This window comes from Salvelinus namaycush, chromosome 1 (assembly GCF_016432855.1).
Source record: "Salvelinus namaycush isolate Seneca chromosome 1, SaNama_1.0, whole genome shotgun sequence".
Taxonomy (NCBI): domain Eukaryota; kingdom Metazoa; phylum Chordata; class Actinopteri; order Salmoniformes; family Salmonidae; genus Salvelinus; species Salvelinus namaycush.
The window spans coordinates 70,990,126-71,007,911 of NC_052307.1; the positions used below are offsets into that span (position 1 = coordinate 70,990,126).

Genomic DNA, 17,786 nt, shown 5'->3' on the forward strand with positions numbered 1-17,786 from the left:
GGAAACCATTTTATGACATTTCAAAGAGCTGCTTAAAAACAAAGTAAAGTTCTCCAATTGAGATTGTTCACTGGTACAGCATGACACAGTCCAAGGCTGATTTATTAAGCATAAACATAAAGTATATAATCACACTAAGCATTACGCACAGCTTTGTGAGAGGAGAGGGAGACGATAGCGTGAGAGGCCATGGGACGGACATTATTCCATACAGGTCCAGCATTCAACGTAAACATCAGGATCACACTCGTTTGAAATAGGCTTCTCTGTTCATATGGTTATGGTCTAACACGCCACTCCCTGCTCATCATTAGTGACTTGCTCAATGACCTCCAACAGTTTGTATGACCTCTCGTTGCAACGCAGGTTCGGTTATCTAACAATCACAGTTGCAAATACATGGAATTAAATTCAAATCAATTTTTTTTGGTCACATACACATATTTATGTTATTGCGGTTGTAGCGAGATGCTTGTGTTCCTAGCTCCAACAGTGCAGTAGTATCTAACAATTCACAACAATAAAAGTAAAATAATGGAATTAAGAAATATATAAATATTCGATCAAGCAATGTCGGAGTGGCATTGACTAAAATACAGTAGAATATAATACAGTATATCCTGTACATATGAGATGAGTAAAGCAGTATTTAAACATTATTTAAACATTATTAAAGTGACTAGTGTTCTATTATTAAAGTGGCCAGTGATTCCAAGTCTATAGGGCAGCCATTGAGGACAATAACGTGACAAATATCAATAAGAAATGTTCACGTAGTCTGTTATTTAGTCATGTTAGGGTCACACACATACATCCATGATGTCCATTTACAGAGCCCACATCATAACCAAAACACTGTTTAGCCCACAGCAAATTGAAATTCCCTTGAAGAATCTCCCTTTCTGAGTAATGACTGTAAAGGCAGCTGAAGTCTTCAGTCCTTTGGCACGCAACAACCAAACACCTGTCACACACCTTCAAACCAGGTATGTGTGTGTGAGAGTGTGAGGGAATTTTTCGTGAGTGGGTTTGCATCTGTGTGAGGGCGTGTTGTTGTGTGTGCATGAGGGCAGGAGTTTGTTATTGAGGAGGTCAACTAACCCCTGTACACAGACTGGTAGTTAGAGCAATTAACCACTCAGGTGACAGGTCAGATTGGTGCACTCATCTCTGTCTTTTATTCTAGTCTGACAGAACAGACAGAACAGTCTGTGCTACCAGAGGATTGGAAGTGTCTTCTTTGAACTCTCAGGAAAATAAAACATGCATGAACAGAGTCAGGAGAGAGCGACAATATCACCATTGTTCATACACGCAATGCCAAAGCACACAACACTTATTTATTAACATGTTATTACTGTTTATACTATGTTATTACTGTGTTTTATTACCATGTTATTACTGTGTTATTACCACTTGTTATTACCAATTCTATTGAGTAATGTTAACCATTAGGGCAGTACTTCAAATTTATTTATAAAGCCCTTACATCAGCTGATATCTCAAAGTGCTGTACAGAAACCCAGCCTAAAACCCCAAACAGCAAGCAATGCAGGTGTAGAAGCACGGTGGCTAGGAAAAACTCCCTAGAAAGGCCAGAACCTAGGAAGAAACCTAGAGAGGAACCAGGCTATGAGGGGTGGCCAGTCCTCTTCTGGCTGTGCCGGGTGGAGATTATAACAGAACATGGCCAAGATGTTCAAATGTTCATAGATGACCAGCAGGGTCAAATAATAATCATCACAGTGGTTGTCGCGGGTGCAACGGGTCAGCACCTCGGGAGCAAATGTCAGTTGGCTTTTCATACCCGATCATTCAGAGTATCTCTACCGCTCCTGCTGTCTCTAGAGAGTTGAAAACAGCAGGTCTGGGACAGGTAGCACGTCCGGTGAACAGGTCAGGGTTCCATAGCCGCAGGCAGAACAGTTGAAACTGGAGCAGCAGCACGGCTAGGTGGACTGGGGACAGTAAGGAGTCATCAGGCCAGGTAGTCCTGAGGCATGGTCCTAGGGCTCAGGTCCTCCGAGAGAGAGAGAAAGAAAGAATTAGAGAGAGCATACTTAAATTCACACAGGACACTGGATAAGACAGGAGAAATACTCCAGATATAACAGACTGACCCTAGCCCCCCGACACATAAACTACTGCACCATAAATACTGGAGGCTGAGACAGGAGGGGTCGGGAGACACTGTGGCCCCGTCCGACGACGTCCGTACTTGTTACCCTGAAAAAGCTAACGACATCTCCTACTATGCAGATGTTTTAGGTTTTAGGGACGATCATCTGAGAGGGTTTGCCTCCGTCTTTTCTTTTGACTTGAAGATAGCCCAAACCCTAAGAAGGAAGAATGTGTAGTCTTTTTAAGTGCAGGGAGTGATGCATTGATCAGTGTAAAATCAGCCGTGTGGCTGAGTTGGTAGAGCATGGCACTTGCAACGCAAGAGTTGTGGGTTCAATTCCCCTGGGGACCAATACAAAAAAAAAAAAAAAAAAGTACAAAAAATGTATGCACTTACTACTACTGTAAGTCACTCTCGTTAAACTAGGACAACCATCTCAGTAACGGGTGCAATAAGTAGAAATACTAACAGATTGGATTAGTTCATGAAAATGTATGTTATTAATCAACACAGTAGCATAAGATTAATCAACCAATAAATGTGCATGCCAAAACATAGACATTGAAACAAACAATTCTGAAAAATCAACCTGCAATACAGCATGCTGGGAAATATGATGATTATGGGTGTGGTTTTGAGTGTTTTACTCCTCACAGATAAAAAATTACATAATCACACTTAACTCTGTTTATTCATACCAACACGGGGTTCTTTTACACCACTGAGTGTTGAATGTAACTCCTGAATCCACTCCAAATGTTACACTGAAAAATCAACACTAGGTAAAACTGGCCAATTTGCTGTGTACCATACTATACATTGCTGGTTCACTCATACTCCCTTCTATTCTCCTACTTTCTGCTCAATAAATTCACAGAAAATATTCATTTGAAAACCAGAAATCATGGCAAAGATATCAACTATGTCAGTACTGTATATGTAAAATGATTAAGGGAATACCAGATACAGTACATGCATAAATATTCCCATATACAGTTAAAACTATTCTCACAGCTATCTTTTAAAACTTAGCTGATTACTCAAACTCCTGATGTTAAAGTTTAAACTCTGAGGTAAACATTATTGCTCAGGCACAATTTTAAATAAAGATAGAAAAAATACAATAAAATAGCTTATACAGATTCAGAAGGGTTCTATGTAGAACCCTTCTTGCTTTCCAAAGAACCCTTTCTTCCAAAATCGGCTCTTAGGATGAAAACTGTTCTAGGTTGAAGTCTTTGCCTAACAAAGAACCCTTGTCTCCCAAAAAGGGTTCATTCTTCAGATAAAAAGGGTTCTTGGAAGAACCCTATCCATCTACAAATAACCCCTTTGGAACCTTTTTTTCTAAGAATTTAGGTCATGACACTACTCATGAATGTGTGACTGTGACCTCATACAAACCCCCTCTGGCTTGAGTAAGTCAACACGCAATCACTTACACTATACACAAACTGTAATTGAGCAACATTCTGTCTCGCTCGCTCCCGCGACCGGCTCGAAGTGCACACACAGGAATGCTGGGGTTCGGAACAGGGAGAGGAGGGGTCCGGTCCCCATATTGTATCACCTTCCCCTCACGGATTGGTGTGAACACCACATTAGTAACTGGACGAACAGTCCCGGTCTCTCTCTGTCCATAAGCAAGCCAAAGTTAAAAATACTCACCGGGAAAAACAATAGTTGCGTGCGGAAATATCTCGGTCATCCATCTTTCTGTCACGCACGAAGCTGCCATGCGCTTTTTTTACGCTGACTCAAACTGGGAGCGAAAAAATAAGAGGACATATCATAAATAATTGAAAATATGAAACGCGTGTACAAGACAGACATACAACCACATAGTGAAAGAAGATATGGATATGCTTGACACGCAAAACGAGCCATGCGTGAAACAAATTAACCTCGTCTGCCCCGCTCCAATTCTCTCAGCGGGCTTCGCAGGCTACGGAGCGGGTTGACAGCACATTTACGGGTTAATCATTGTGCCACAGACCCGGCATTGCGTGCAGACTGTGTTTGCTCTGGCTGTGCCAAGGGTCGCGAGGTTGTGTACAGAGAGAGCAGGGGAGGCATCAGCCAACCTCGCGGGTCACCCCTTTTATCAAAACAGTCACCGACCGTTTTTTGGCAAGCACGCTACTGTTGTGTAAATAGAAAAGTTTGCAGAGATTGGCCAGACTCAAATGTGGATTTCTTCTATAGAAACTAGTGCATTATAATGCATATTTCAATCGGTGTTTGGCCATAAAACAAACTGACATTAAAAATTGACCAGAACATCGTAAGATATTGAAGTAGGCCTACAGAAAGATATCCCTACATTCTTCAATTGTGTTTCATTGTGTTTTTTGTATAAATAGCAAAAAAAAAGGGATATTTCTAATAAACAAATAGATTAACTAATGTTAGAAGCACAAATGCTCAATATGCCTAATATTTGTAGTATTAGGCCTACACTTTAAGTGTTAATATTTGTCAAGGTCTCTGACAAAATTTACTCAATTACCTAGAATAATTTCAACATTCTCGCTTTGCCAAAAGAGTGATACTACAGAGACAGGATGGTCAAAACAATCTCTTGTCTGAGTTGTTTCATCTTGTGTGCATTCTGTTAGTCTGTGGGACGGTGTGTGGAAGAGAGAATGTGGTGTTGTGGCCAGGCATCTATCTGCACCATGCAGTGTTTTTCTTGGACAGCACAGAAGACTTATCCCCAGGGCCCTGTTGAGTAATGGACTGAACCCGGTTCAAGCATAACAATACCTTTCACCCTACTGAGACAGGATGTCTGACACCACTGGCTACTGAATGGGTGGATGTGTGCGAGCAGCCTACACACTCATACACGTGTGTTATCACTGCAATGACTGTTGGGTGACTCGCAATGTTGTTGTAGATTCATCTCTGCACCCACAACCAAATAAGTCACGAGAGACTAGGTCTAGCTCTACTTGTCAAAGGGATCAATCAGTAATGATGTGTGCTATGGAACATTTCCTATAGCAAGAGTCAGCGGTATCAAAGTGACTAAGTCCATCATTAAGGCTATCATCACGCAGTCAGTCTTCTGAGTCATTGCATGTGGTTTAATAGTATTGTGTATTGTGTCAGAACCCCTGACATCCGTTATACTGTGGCTGGGGCTGCAGCTTTCCTCTATGGGTCCCCCAACACCAGCTCTGAGGATGTGACCACAGGGTGAGCAGCTATAGATTGCAGTAACGTTAGATATAGGAGGAGTCCTGACAATAGACCTGACTGTTATCATCAGTAATATGAGTTTATTGTTTTACTGATTCTTTTCTAACTTCACACAAACGTTTTGTGATAGTTTTTCACTGCTTTCCGGTTACCGCTTGTAAAATTCAACACTCATTTTGCCCCTCACTCACACCTCTCGGTTTCATATGTTTCTGATCCAAAGTTTTCTCATAACCGCTGTGGTTTGTGGTCCTTCGCCCGGCTTACTCTGTTTAACTTGTTGTGAACAAACAAGGTATAACTGCACGCAATATGTTTATAGGTTCAGCTTTAGCATTCATTGAACTTAAATTCCATTTCAATTTACCATTGTAACCCATGTAATTGTGACACACACACATCATGACATCACATTTTCTTTTCCACATTTAGCCCTTGTAGGAGGTGCAATGTGGGAGATCTGTGTGTGAGGATGCAAGAGGGAAATTAACTGAAAAGGTAAATATCTTCTTTGCGTGAGGAGGCCTGGTCTCTCAGGTACTACACACCATATGTAGTGCTGAAAGTCATTGTGTGCTAAGGCTTTATCTTTTAATCAGTTGTGTTCACCATCAGTTAATTGTTTGTGCATGCCAAGACTCAGACACATTGGATTCATTACACGCAAAGGAAAAATAGAAGCTTGATGACCTGATAGGTGCTAATGCTGTGTGTGATTACTACAAAGCTACACAGGTCTGGACAATCATGTGGTTTACTTGGGAAGGGTTTCTGTGACAATATTCCTGATCTCAACTGATCACGTGCATATTGGGTCGGCACTTTCTTTATATCTTTCTGTGTATGCTCAGATTTATTTATTTTTTTGCATAATTGTGTGAGAGAAAAAATGATTGGGAGAGAGACAAAGAGAGAGATAAAGACAGAGAGAGATTGTGAGAGAGAGTGATGTTGACTGCAGTGCAGTCGCTGTCCTGCCTGTGCTGTGTGAAGGAGAAGCTATAATCCGGTGGCCTGTGAGCCTCTACTGCCCCACACAGCAGGAGATTAAAGATGCTGGCTGTGATAAGGAACCACTAAGGAGACACAGCACCGCAGATCACGACCTCTGGGGGTACCATGCCACAAGGCCAATGGTACACATGGCGATGGAGCAATATCCTGCCTTTACTGAGTGTTTGTGTGTGTGTGTGTGTTTATGTATGGTAGCTGATGTATGTATGTGTATGCGTGTGAGAGGGAGGGAGTGACAGTCAGGAAGTGAGAAACAGATAGACTCCCTGCTTTGGTGTGCTTGTGTATGCCCATGGGTGTTACCTGTCCTGAATAAACAACTGTCCCCGCAGGGCCCTGGTGTTCCCCATCCACCCACCCCACCTCAGCTCTCTGACTCAGGGGCTACAAGGCAAGCATCCCAAACAGAAAAACAACCTCCACCTCCTCCTCCTCCAGTAGCTTATACAGTAACATATACAGGGAGGCAATGTTATGTTTGTCTGTCTAACTAACTGCTTGGCACCATCCCCTCACTTTACCCCCTGCAGGCCTCCTGCTCCTGAGAGGAGATGAATACACTCAGTCAAACCAGTGTTCTCTGTCCTGGCCCTGTATCAACCCGCTGAAGAATGGCAGCAAATCAGTAGTTTGATTATGTAAAGTAAAAGTAAGTATCGTTGTTATGTTTAGTTAGTTAACGACTGACTGAGGGGTGGGCCGTGTGGAGGAACATGATAGGTGCAGGGCAGAGCGTACCCCTTTATAATGGTTACAGGGCAGAGTAAACCCCCTTTAAATACACTGTAGTATAGATATGTGATTAGGTATCTATTGTGATGGAGTAGAAAGCCCCTGGACTCTCAGTTCTCAGATGTTGCCTTCCAGTGTCCCATCAAACTGGGCTACAAATCAATCTGCCAACAGCCCTATTACTTTGTCTGTCAGGTGTGAACAGTTTATTCCCATTTGATTCTCAGCCAGCTCCCAACCGCCACCTACCAAATAAAAGCAGCTGTAATTATAACACTTGCAAAAAAATAAATGCCCATGTGCTACTGTTCAGCCTCAGCTTGCCTGGGGATACTGTGACATTTGTTTTTGCTTTCTTCTCTCTCTCTCTCCCTTTACCCCCCCCCTCTCCAGCCACAGGAGGGGCATGCATGGTACGTAGGCACGTAGTAGTGTTAAATCCTGCATGCAGGACAAGATGGTACAGGAGATAAGGGCAGGAAATATCAGAGTGGCATGCACAGACATACCCCTCTCTGTTCTCAGTGTTCTCTGCTTGTTTTCGCTTTTGTCAGATTTTATGAGGGTTGCCAGATTGGAGTAAAAAGCTGATTTTGAAGTTTTTTTTGTGGTATTGATGAAGGTATTTGATTGGGGAATGGGGATACATTTTCATGATGGCAAATTAATTCATCAATAAATGTGGGGAAACAGAAGACCTGCAAAAAAAATCTATTTGGTTTAAATTCCCCTGGTGCAACTGCATGGTATTTCCAACTATAACGAGTCTGGACTATGATCAATTAACCCATATTAATGCAGTTAAACAGGTTAATGTAAAATAATGAATTATGTTGGCTTACACTTATGGCACTTCCAAGGCCGTTTCATGATGATTATTACGGTCGTGTTAATCATGTAGGCTATTGTAACACGACATATGCCAGCATTGTAGGCCTACTGCCTCTGCCCAGAGATTTCACTCAGATTTCACTCTCATCCGCTACATTGGTGGCAGCGTTGGGATCACATCCAACTCTTGTCTACTTATGTGATCTAGCAGTGGGAAGCATTCTGTTTTTCAACATTGTGTTGGGTGTAATTACATTGATATATCTAGTGAGCAATGGATAAGCAACAATGGGTGTGACGGATAGAAGTAGTCACTACAGGTGTGATCAAGCCTTACATCAAAGTTGCCTGAAGCTGAATGATAAGTGCTCTGCCCTGACCAGTTATTCAGAAGAACATCCTCTGTGACTGTCTCATTTACCAGTGTGGACCCAAAACAAACACATTCTACACATTTACAAATGACCTGTTTAAAGTGTTATTACAACCATGGTGTTCTGTTGTTACTGAAGCATATACGTCTAATAACCTGACAATGATCCACATCATATGGGTAGACAAATAATGTAAGTGTGTTATACTTTTTTTAGGATGCAAACCAATAATATGAATCACTGTTGATCCATCCTGTTCTGATCTAATGAGATGGATGTAGGATTTTCTACGGCCTAGAATCGAGGCCTTTTCCAGTCATGAAGGACAAAGCTAGGCCCCTCTTGGTTCTCATTGGCGAAGACTGAAGTCAAGTTAGGGCAGTTGTGGAAAAAGTACCCAATTGTCATACTTGAGTAAAAGTAAAGAGTGGTGGAGGGAGAGAAGAGTGGTGGGGGGAGAAGAAATGGGTAGAGGGAGAGAAGAGTGGTGGAGGGAGAGGAGAGGGATGGAAGGAGAGGAGAGTGGTCAAGGGAGAAGAGAGTGGTGGAGGGAAAGGAGAGTGATGGAGGGAGAGGAGAGTGGTGGAGGGAGAGTGGTGGAGGGAAAGGAGAGTGGTGGAGGGAGAGGAGAGGAGAGTGGTGGAGGGAGAGCAGAGTGGTCAAGGGAGAGGATAGTGGTGGAGGGAGAGGAGAGTGGTCAAGGGAGAGGAGAGTGGTGGAGGGAGAGGAGAGTGGTCAAGGGAGAGGATAGTGTTGGAGGGAGAGGAGAGTGGTCAAGGGAGAGGATAGTGTTGGAGGGAGAGGAGAGTGGTCAAGGGAGAGGAGAGTGGTGGAGGGAGAGGATAGTTTTGGAGGGAGAGGAGAGGAGAGTGTTGGAGGGAGAGGATAGTGTTGGAGGGAGAGGAGAGTGGTCAAGGGAGAGGAGAGTGGTGGAGGGAGAGGAGAGTGGTCAAGGGAGAGGAGAGTGGTGGAGGGAGAGGATAGTGTTGGAGGGAGAGGAGAGTGTTGGAGGGAGAGGATAGTGTTGGAGGGAGAGGAGAGTGGTCAAGGGAGAGGAGAGTGGTGGAGGGAGAGGAGAGTGGTCAAGGGAGAGGAGAGTGGTGGAGGGAGAGGATAGTGTTGGAGGGAGAGGAGAGGAGAGTGGTGGAGGGAGAGGATAGTGTTGGAGGGAGAGGAGAGTGGTCAAGGGAGAGGATAGTGTTGGAGGGAGAGGAGAGTGGTGGAGGGAGAGGAGAGTGGTCAAGGGAGAGGATAGTGGTGGAGGGAGAGGAGAGTGGTCAAGGGAGAGGAGAGTGGTGAAAGGAGAGGAGACAGGAGGAAGAAAGATAAGAAGATGAAACACATGCATTGGTGGGAAACTGACAATATCCATCTCTCCCCTTGTTAACTTCATTTGGACCAGCTTGTTTAGTGTATACAGGGAGGGAGAAAGAGAGAGAGAGAGAGAGTGAGTAAATGGACAGGTATGCTACATTACATGATGATTCCTCTAGCATGAGTAATAGCCAGGACAATGACTAACACTGCCATTGAACAGTCCACAAAATAATGCTTAGCTGTGACTAATGTTAAGCTGTGGTATACGGTAGCCCATAAAAGAGATGGAAGTGAGTTAAATTATAGTGATTATGATGATAATAATAATCAAGCGATTCCGATGTGATACAGGACTTGTGGATTTCCAGGTTAGGAGGAGGGATACAAGAGGCGATCAGTATTTCAGCTGATACCGCCTTCTTGTTATTTGTTTCTACTTTGAATATTACAGCATCAGGTGTAGTAGTAATTGGCGATTCCCAAAATATTTTTGGTATCTCAGATTGTTTTGGCAATACTCAGTAACTATTTGGGAGGACGGAAGTAAAACATGCTTTCTGCATTTGTATCACAAACCATTTTCTTGAAAATCATGATGAAATTGGCAATTTTAGGCCCTCTAAGCTCAAGACCAAGATGTTGTATGTATTATGTACTGTACAGTTCACAGATCATAGGGTCTTACAGGAGGCATGTATAGGTCTAAAAAGGGCCTGAAATGGCCACTTTCATCATGATTTTCTAAAAATGGTTTGTGATACAAATGTAAAAAGTATTTCAAACATCCTTCCTCCCAAATAAGTTTTTATGTGAGAATTGCCAGAACAATCTGAGAAGAACCAAAAATATTTTCTGCTCCCGCTGGCATGGAATCGCCCTAATATGGTTTTACAGGATGTAATGCAACACAATCCCCATTAAACGTATGGTACCTTGACTTATGTCAGTGTTTCTTACTGTCATCTGCAGAAACTCAATGATGTTTCATGCCTTCAGGCTTGTAAATCATACCTGACACATAGTACAGAAATGCTCCTGATATGCACCATTTTGTCTGTGTTATGCTCTTTTGTCAATGTAGTTACTCAGACTTGGAATGTGTGTGGTCTGTGTTCCAATTTACAAGTGCTTCAAAGTCAGTACTGACTAAACAACCTCAGGGAGACTCCCATTCACTGAAGAGGCTAACTTACTACGGTGGTTGGGTTCATCTCAGGGACAGGAAATTGTGTGAAGCTACAAGTTCATGTTCATGTCCAGCAGATAGGAGAGAAGAGAGAGGGAAGAGGCTGACAAGCTTTAGATAGTGTTTACTGGGTTCAGAAGTGCTCCACACGCCCCTCCCTACCTCCTTTTCCCTACCTCTCTCTCTCTACCTCTCTCTCTGTCGCCCTCTCTCTCTGTCACCCTCTCTCTCTCTCTCTCACACACACACGCACGCATGCACACACACACGCACGCATGCACACACGCATGCATGCACACACGCACACACAGACACACACACACACATAAACACACACTCACAAACATACCAACCCACACACACCATTGCCTGCTTAAAGCTTGCCTGCAACCCAGGAACGTGCTGTCTTGAGCGAGCATCTTGGAGCTGCTTCTTACGCCACTGTATCACCTATCCATCATTACACGTACCTCAGAGGGCAGGAGAGTGCATGCGTGGGAGAGAGAGACGGAAAGAGAGAGAGAGGGAAGAAGGGTGCATGTTCAGGGGGAGAGAATGTGTTTAAGTGTGTGTGTTTCCAAGAAATATCAGATAAAGATCTCCTATATTGTGTGACGCTTCATTGATCTCAATGCAACCTGAGATAGCCTCCACATCAGGATGAAGTGGAAGTGCTCGTGAATTCTGGAAATGTATCTCAGATGAAAGTCAACATGAAAGGTTTACAGTCACTCACATAGAAGCTTCTGACATGTTTCTAAGACCACAGCCCACTGGTGGAATCAATGTTGTTTCCACGTCATTTCAACCAAAAAATATCTATCTGATGATGTTGAATCATCGTGGAAAACTGATTGAATTTGAAAAAAGTCAGCAAAGTAAGGGAATTTCATCTTTTTTTCACCCAACTTTTAACTTAAATCCAAAGACCTGGTGAATTTGACAACTCAAAGTGAAGTTGACAAACTAGACGTTGAACAATTCCCTGTCCCTGTGCCCATTGGGAGGCTTGTTCTTTGGTTGGTCTATTGCCATCGGTCTACTGCCATCGGTCTATTGCCATCGGTCTATTCCCATAGTCTATAACATTTGAGCATCTCTGCTTAACGAGCAGCTCTGAATAATATACTGTATATATTTTAGAAAGGTGTTATTTATTGCCCATGCTCGCCCATTTATAATTGGCATAGTGGATGACTCCTTGATGTTTGATTGGACCTGCATTATGGCTGGTTGTTTCATGGCATCTTAACAGATTTTCTGGCTGTGTTTGCAGGTGCTTGTGAAACCCCCATTCACCTGAGTGCCAGGTGTGTGTGTGATCCACCGCACAAAGTTATGTAACCTAGCTATGTGTACTGAGAGAGGAAGACTCAGTGAAATTACTTGGGAACGTCGCAGCAGCACTCACAGACTTTAATTACATCCTCTAGTGTCTTTGTCACTGGGTCTTTTATGAGCACAGCAGGTTTGTGTTGTCACTACTACTATTATTATTCAGGGTGGAGTGGTTGAGTTTCTTCTTTATGAGTGTACTGTATTTTCTTAGACTCCCTACTCCTCCTTCCCTCCCTCTCTCACAGGAGGTTGGTAGCACCTTAATTGGGGAGGACGGGCACTGGTAATGGCTGGAGCGGAATGGGTGGAAAGGTATCAACAACATCAAACACATGGTTTCCATGTGTTTGATGCCATTCCATTCGCTCCGTTCCAGCCATTATAATGAGCCGTCCTCCCCTCAGCAGCCTCCACTGACCTCTGTCTATGTCAATCGTTATGTCAACCCCTTTATGAAATAGCTAAATGCCACAGATCCCACCAACATCTTGATACAAAATGTTTCTCTGTTGCTAAACCATTAAACATTTGACAGAGCTTCAGTTTGATGAGTGTGTATTTATTTACTTTTTTTGCCAGGAGGGAAGTGAAATTCCCAGATCAAAATAGTGAGGAAATGTCCCAATGTCCCCAGGGGGTTTAGTTATATCAAAGAGAGAGTAGATGAAACGCCACCAGAGGCTGTTCTCCTGCCAACATTTCCATGATGGCTAATAAATCAAAATGCCTTTCAACTGTCTCTCAATAATTTTTATGTGAGCTTTGCTGTTCTCCCTGAGCCTGATCCCCACCTCACCTCCAGTCTCCATGCACCTGCTGATAGACGTCACACTCCAAACACACAGAAAGGAAAACAGATTTACCAACAAGCTTCAATAGAGGACCGACTACACACACTGTTGTTGGAGGCTCTGTTTTCCTCCTCTGTTTTCACCTCTAGCTTTTATCTGGCTGTTGTTTTCCTTCTCGCTCACTGGTTCATGTGCTCCATTGACATCACAGCAGCAACTTATGTGTTAGTTTTACCCAAACAATCTGCAAGTTGTGTTTTCTTTCAAGTACTAGAAACAATAAATGACTGATGTGTACTGCACAGAGTGACCTTTAATGTCCCCAGCACAAGGTGCACCTGTGTAATGATCATGCTGTTTAATCAGCTTCTTGATATGCCACACCTGTCAGGTGGATGGATTATCTTGGCAAAGGAGAAATGCTAACAGCGATTTAACAAATTTGTGCACAACATTTTAGAGAAATAAGCTTTTTGAGCATATGGAAAATTACTGGGATATCTTATATCATCTCATGAAACATGGGAGGAACACTTTACACGTTGCGTTTATATTTTCGTTCAGTGTATATTCAAGTATTAGAAACAATAAATGACTGATGTGTATCATGTGTGTCCTGATGGCAGCATCAACAGGCTCTGTGTTAGGAAGGCCAGCGGTTGACATGTGTTTTGACTGCCTGAGTTTATCTGCTAGTTGGCCTGGGCTGCTGTGCTGTTTGAACAGGGCGACTGAACGGAGAGACACTCAAAATGCCTGCCGCTCAGCCCTCGGCCATAATTCAATTACACTGAGCGGGGCCCGGCAGTGGGAGCCAAGGGGATAATACACACATCCAGCTCCATTTAAACACCCCTGGCCTGCATGAATCATTATGACCCAGTCTGCTGGAGCGTGAACACACACACACGCACGCACACACGCACACACACACACACACACACACACACACACACACACACACACACACACACACTCACACTCAGAGAACAGGGGTAACTATGAATGGCACCAGTTGCATTATAAAAAGCTTATTCAGTATAAAGAGGGGCCCTGTGACGGTATGACTGCATCAAGAGCCTGGAAACACCATGAATTTGGCTAACCTCATTTAGTGGCATAGATAGTGGTTCTCAGGCATGTCACCACTGCATGTCATTCACCTGACTGTGGCTTGGCCCAAAAATAACAACAATTTTATATGACAGGTGCTGGAATTGTGTGAGCTCTATTGACAGTACGGGAGAGTGGGGTAAGTTGAGTAATTTTCTACATTTAGCATCACTCTGTCAATGGAAATATAGTATTATTTGGCTGCTTATACACAGACAGCCCAATTCTGATATTGGTCTTTTGACCAATCACATTAGATCTTTTCACATTAGCTCTTTTTCAGAGCTTATCTGATTGGTCAAAATACCAATTAGTGAAAAAATATCAGAATTGGCTTGTCTGTGTAAATGCAACGATACTAACAAAGATATCTACATATTTTTCAGGATGTTGTGTATCCCTGGAAGTAATCAGAATTCATGTAAACATTAACATTTTGAAAACATAGCTTGTCCAAAAGAAAGTTGTCTCTTCGCACAAATTTCTGTACTGAATGAAATATTACTGCTATCTTTTTAAAACCATGTATATCTTTATTTCCCAAACACAATTCATCACAATCACTTATTTGTCTTTGAATCATTTTAAGCATCTTTTAACACCTAAAAAACACTTAGTACTTTTTAAACACTTTTAACATAGGCCAGGTCCTGTTGTTGTCTCATATCCCAGTGATAATGCCTTGCATTATGACTGGGAAGAAAACACTTCAATTTACTCAGCCTCCCATTGGCTCAACCATTAGCTCAACTTACCCCATGACCATCAGCCCAACTCATCCCAAGTCAAAGTTTTTTACTTTATTTGCCCACACAGCTACAAGGATGCTAGTTTTAGGACCTCATATATAAGCTGATAGAGAGCCAAGTTGATGCATAGAACAATATTAAATGTTCTACTTTGGTCGAAATACAAGCATTGTGAAACCTCTAACACGAACAATTAATTTGACTTGGTGACAATCTGTTTTTTGGACCTAACTTTCTTACCACTTTTTGCATGTGGTTTCTTCCTTCACAGACTCCATGAAATGATGACCTCTTTCTAAATATTTAGTCAAACGTTTCCTAGAAACCAGGGTGGGTCGACTTCCCTCTTTGGCTCAACTTACCCCTCTCTCCCCTACATGTTACAACTTGTGTTTGCTATATTGAATGTCAGGACAGTAAGGGGATACTCATCAAAGTGCTTATTTATATTAGGCTACAGTACCACTATTTAACCCATGGAAATTCACCTCTTATTTTGTCAAATTAGCGCATTCATGTAAAGGACGAAGTGTAGAGGCCTAGGCTACTGCAGATCAGCAACAGCTGTGTAATATAATATGAAATGGACAACTTGTGTGATGTTGACCTTTTGTTCGTGGAGACTACTTGTTTGATATGTCAAGGTTAATTCTTTCACTAATACGGTGTGTTTGTTTTTCACAATTAGACATAACCTGTCTACTTCATGACAGTGTTTAGTGTTACATAACCTGGGCTAGGCTATTCATGAAAAATGAATTTATTCAAAAATATATCACAAGTAGGCCTATGCCTGTGCTTCAGAATCTAGTCCAGAGGCATATGGACCACAGCAGCATATGTTCAACATGGTGACTGCACAAAGAGCAACAACAGCGCAGTGAAGGACAGCCTATTATTACCTGTCACGATCAATAGGTTGTTTGCGGGCCCATGAGAAGGTGGGAAGAAAAAAGAAAGTCGTAAAAATGCCGCCACCAAAGGCCAGGTTGAGAGGTCGTAGGGAATGAAATGATAAAGCAGTTGTCCTCACGCAAGCCAAGCAATTTCGGAACCAGAGGCAACACACTTTTCCTAAAAACTGAGATGCCCCAGACCTGTCCGGCCGGTTCCTGGTTCTTGGCTGCAAATGTGCATGCGAACAGCTTGTCAATGACAGAGGAAGCCGAGGTGTAGAGAAGAAGGGCCCGGGGCTAGGGGAGTTTACACAACACCTTAACATTTATCCGCCCTCTCTGATTTTTCTATCCGACCTAACATAACGATGGCAATAAAGCGCAACCTTCCTGTGAAAATATTCAATGGTTCTTGGCCCTGATCCCTCTTTCCCATAGCCTACACCCTTGACAGATTAGATATATTCTGTTGCTGCTATTGTTCTTTTGACAAGAGTAGCTGGCATGTAGAATTAAAGATTGGATGATTGCAAATGCATAATTTAGCATACATTGTATATAATGCATACTGTATAGGCCTACAATCATGTTTTTGTCACCCTATAATAATTATTTCTGATGAATTCTGATTACCCCCGCTGTCAATTTGTAAGGCCTGCTGCATGGGTATAGTCATAAGCCCACAATGTCCTCAGTTTGGGGTCATACAGCAGTTTATTTAATGAAGTAATAAGTAGCCTACTGTGTTATAAAAAGGCAGACATATAGGCAGACAAGGCCGATTCATTAACCAACTTCAACATCTGTCTCCATCCAACACAACCTACTTATCATGAAACATTGTCCTTATTCAAACTTTAAATTTTACTTCCTAGGTCATTGTCAAGTGTAGCCATTCACAGACACCTAATGATGACAGACGACCAAGGTGACATAGACCTACATGTAGTGTGTACAGGAATAACAGACCCTTGACTCATTCACTAAACCTGTACAGGTAGGTCTCAGGCTTACAGTCCCTTCAATAGAGTGACAGTAGTACTATTGGAAGGGGTGTGGCAAGAGGAGGAGGGATTCAGCTTCAGAGAGCGAGCTGTGCTGTTTTCAGCCGGAGGCATGTATCTCAGATTTAAGAATGAGTTAGCGTGTCAAGATAGCGTGTCTCGCTACAGACCACGCCTGCACCTGTCAGGTGTTCAGTGGCATGCCTATGTTTCGTGCGGGAACTCTTGTGTGTACTGTGTGTGCGTGAGAGAGAGCATGTCTGTCTGTGTGTGCTTGTGTGTACTCTCTCTCTCATTTGCTGCACACAGCTGCATACCCAAGCAGTGATGGACACCTGTGATTTACCTACAGATGTAGGATCTTAATTTGATCACCTTGTTGCAGGAGAACTTTCCTGCAATGCAGGAAATATAAAACATGTAGTGAATTTGAGGTTCAGAAAGGCTTCTGAAGTTTGTAATGTCTACGAAAAATGTACCAACCCCTACAAAAATGTCCATTAATTATAATCCACATAATAATTCACATTTCCTGTTGTAGCAAACTAGCTCAAATTAAGATCCAACATCTGTAATGCCTCCAATGGCTGTGCAGCCCTGGAAACACCTAAATATTGACAGAGTCATGTAGCACCTCAGTGGCTGAGCCGTGCTGAGGAGCTCTCTTCTTCCTCTATACCTCTACACACAGGTTGGGGCTGGTTATGTAAACAACACAGAGGAAGAGCAGGTTTAGTGTTTAGTATCATCTCAGAGCATCTCTCTTCCCTACCTGAGACACACAGGGGAAGTGTTGATACACGGGGCAGACAGACCAAGACTAAGGTCATTATAACAGACTTTGACTTTGGACATTTCTCTTCCTCATCTCTAACCACTAATTAGCAAGGGGTAGATCTGTGGACAGATGAAAGATGGCCGGTAGTTGTATTTGCTCTATGCCGCTACGGCTTTCATTCACATTGGCAACAACACAATACTCAGGGCCAGGGTTTTGTACTGACCACATGAACCAACCTGGTCTCGGAGCATTTCATATTATTCTGTACGTAAATCCGAGACACTCCTTTTAGTATGATATGTTACATTTTGCATGGTATGTATTAATTTGTGTA

The 17,786-nt window shown here is 42.8% G+C and overlaps 1 long non-coding RNA gene across 1 annotated transcript; it reads left to right on the plus strand.

Moving 5' to 3' along the window:
- The first annotated feature begins 707 nt into the window (after positions 1-707).
- LOC120048170 lies at positions 708-6,733 on the plus strand. The gene is made up of 3 exons (XR_005476985.1): positions 708-986; positions 5,759-5,824; positions 6,673-6,733. It is a non-coding gene; the product is annotated as an uncharacterized LOC120048170 (long non-coding RNA).
- The last annotated feature ends 11,053 nt before the right edge of the window (positions 6,734-17,786 follow it).